Source organism: Rousettus aegyptiacus, unplaced genomic scaffold (genome assembly GCF_014176215.1).
Source record: "Rousettus aegyptiacus isolate mRouAeg1 unplaced genomic scaffold, mRouAeg1.p scaffold_m13_p_12, whole genome shotgun sequence".
Taxonomy (NCBI): domain Eukaryota; kingdom Metazoa; phylum Chordata; class Mammalia; order Chiroptera; family Pteropodidae; genus Rousettus; species Rousettus aegyptiacus.
In genome coordinates, this window is record NW_023416287.1 from 78,088,731 (window position 1) to 78,092,217 (window position 3,487).

Genomic DNA, 3,487 nt, shown 5'->3' on the forward strand with positions numbered 1-3,487 from the left:
GTGCATTTCATCGTGGACAGTTCGAGTGCTGTTTCTTATTTTAAGCTGAAACTTACTTCCTTGCAACCTCTGCTCACTAATCCTAGTTCTGCCCTCTGGAACAACACAGTATAATCCCCTTTTCAAATGAAAACTCTTCAGATGGTCGAAGCTGGTTATCACATTTCTGGAATTCTCCTTTATACAAGACAATATTCTAAGTATGACATGGTATCAAACTCCCTCATCACCTCACTGTGGATGCCACCTGGGTTTTTAGCATTTGCATCATTCAGGATCCAGAAAGGAAAATAGAAACACTCTCAATGTTTCCAACAAAAGGAAATTAATGTAGGAGCTTTTTATGTAGCTATAGGACAGAAGGAGGAAAAAGGCAAATGTGAGACAACCCAGACGTTCATAACTACAGGAAGCAGCTACCATTCCTAGAGCTGGAGAATGAATGAACGAGAGGAGGTGTCCCAGAGCCCAGAGTCCCGGGGGAGGCCCCATGGCAGTGCAGGCACTGGGCCTCTGAAGGGGGCGCAGGCTCTCTGAGACGGGCAACCCCAAGGCTGTGTTGGCATTCCTGCAGCCAATTACACCCTTTCTTTACGTGAAGCAGGTGAGGCCAAACGCGTATTTTTTGAAAAATAAATGTTTGAAGTTTGACTCTTTAGTGGATATATATTGTTTGTACTTTCTCAGCATATTGTCCCATTTCCTTCTGGTAACAGTCCCTTCTTCTTCCTTTGGGGAAATCACCCTCTTTCATCCATGTGGCTGGGCTGTCAGTCACGTGATGACCATGGCCTACAACTAATGGAATCAAAGGATTCCAGTGTTCTGAAGAGAGTTGAGCAACATCCTTGTGAATCTTATTTGATGGATCCAAATCCCTGATCACGGGCAGGCTGCACATGAGACGAGCTTTGAAACTTAGGCAGAGATGCTGAGGGACAGATGGCCGGTGAACTGTGGCCATTGGTGGCACTTCCCTACAGAAGCAGTATTTGGGTTCTCAACTGACATCCCTGATTCTGGGCTTTCACGAGACTGGGCTGTCTTATTTGCTACTGCAAGCACTACCCAGTATCTTTCCTTGAAAGTCCTTTCTTACTTAGATTAGCCAGGGTCTATTTCTATTGCTTACAACCAAAGAAACCGGAGTGATATGCAGTCTTTATTTGTATTCCCCATAGGCAAGAAAACACTGTCTTGGTAGAGATCTATTGAATATTGACTTTAAAGACAGCATACTGGCTATCTCTCCATCTTTCTGTCCTCACAAACATTAGAAGCACAATGAATTACTGCCAACCTGGAAAGTAAACTTCTTATGGTGTGCTAAAGAGATCCATCCTTATTGTTATGGTGCTCCAAAAATCTGTAGTGCCAATTAATGTATGTAAATCAGGTCTGGAAAAAGATTTTGATGTGACTATTTTGATTGGGTCATATTGAAATGAGTGTATCAAAATATAAAAACATCTTTTTTCATTTCCTAACAACGTGAATAACAAACATCTCAAAGCTTCATCCCATACCTGGATTTGACCTACCTGTATCTCTAAAATTCACTCAAAAACAGGATGAATAACAGAAAATGAGGGTGTATGTAATTAGGTTAATTGGCACTTTAGAAAAATTTCTTAAAATTATTTTGCAGGGCTGTCAAAATATCTTTAAAGCAGTTGCATCAAAATATCACATATCCGATTTCTACATATCCATAAAAGTCACACAAAATGTTTTTACAAGAAGAGCACCTTCCCATCACCATACACTACTTTCCAGGTAGACAGCGTCGAGTTTGTCAGCAGCATATACGTCTAGTCGTTCAACTAGTTAAGAGACTCCTTTTTTACTTAACTGTCATCCAGTCCATGTTTATCCATATTGTCTGTAGAGAGATTCCTTGACAGTGAATTCTTGGAATCCTGACCCATGAAAATGTTGGCTTCCCTGGATAATGTCTCAACACAGAACAAGATTAGTTTAGTAAACCTTGATTAGCATGAGTCACATTGGCACAAGTAATTATGTTTAATACTTATGTTTAATAATTATGTTAATAATAATTATCTTTTAAAGATGAAAAGATATTTACTCTTAAAAATTGGCTAGATCTTGGTTTCCAGTAGGGAAGCCGTAAACAGGGGAGTCCCGGAAGACCACCCACTGGCTGCCCTTCTTAGTACTTGAAGCCAAACCACGCTCATCGTTTGATGGATCAGCCACTCTGCCCCCAGAGGTGTTCATCTTTTGCTATGAGCGGGGGTAGGGGAGGGGGCTGGACAACATAATGAGACATTTTATGAATTTCATACTTACTGTCTTAAACCCATAAAGATAAATGTGTTTCTGGAAAACATTAAGAAAAACATTTATGTACAGACAGCTCATTCTGAATAGGTTGGATTCTGGAGTGCAGAATTCGGGGGCAGAATGAATCAAGTGTTTCATGTTGGGAACATGATAGTTTTGCTCATCAAACTGACATTCAGAAAGGTTTCATTAAAAATAAGGAATGCCAAGAACAATTTCTCATTCCAAGTCTGGCTCTTATGCATAAACAAGACTTTGCGATCACTTATGTGCTACTGTGGTGCAAAACAGAAAACACCCCAAAAGGAGTCTAGGAACTGGTTATTTGCCAGGTGAAACTTGGTGGGCCAGGTTTATGGAGTGACACATTTAAAAGGACAGTTAGTTGATACTCATGTTGAATTAGACTATACAAAACTAATTGGAGTTCTCCGTCCAGAATATGGAGCACCCAGCAGAGTTCATGTCCTTTGGTGAATTGAGAGTTTAGATAGTCGTGCAGCTGGGAGTATAGTAACCTGAGGAGGTGACTTGTAGCCGCTGTTTGGGAAAACGTCAACTACCAAGTGTCAGAGTAGACTGCACTTCTGATTCCCATGCCATTTTCACTGTTGAAATAGTTTTCTACTGAAATATGAAGCATTTCATTAATTGCTCTAAGATGTGTCTGCTAAGGGGTTTAGATTCTCCCAAGAGATTCTCACTTTTATTTGAAGAAGGTGGTAAGTTAATTAATTAGTTATGTCCCTTGCATTTATGAAAGCCACCCACGTCCTTTGTCACCACCAGTTGAGGAGATAGTTCTGTTCATTTCCCTCATGGCGTTTCAGTATCTGTTACATATTAGAAATAGTTGCCTCTGCTTCACGATCATGATTTTTCATTTGTTTTAGACTAATTCTTCTTCTGTATTTTGAAAACCCTTTGCTTTTAAAAATTTTATTATGTTCGAATGCTGATGTTATAGTTCCATACCTATGACAATATTTCGACATTATTTATACATATGTCTATAATTTTCTCATGTCCATTTTTTTCTGAGATTTTTTGAACAAAATTTTTTGCCCAGTAGCTTATTTTGTGATATCAAAAGTGATTCATAAAAATATATCAAATATATTTCTTTACTTTGGAAAAGTACAATATCATTTATGTCATCTACATTATTTATGGTTTTCAT

General features: G+C 39.0%; 1 pseudogene; it reads left to right on the top strand.

The window, feature by feature from the left end:
* Positions 1–1,996: 1,996 nt before the first annotated feature.
* LOC107512841 lies at positions 1,997–2,927 on the top strand (annotated as a pseudogene).
* Positions 2,928–3,487: the final 560 nt, after the last annotated feature.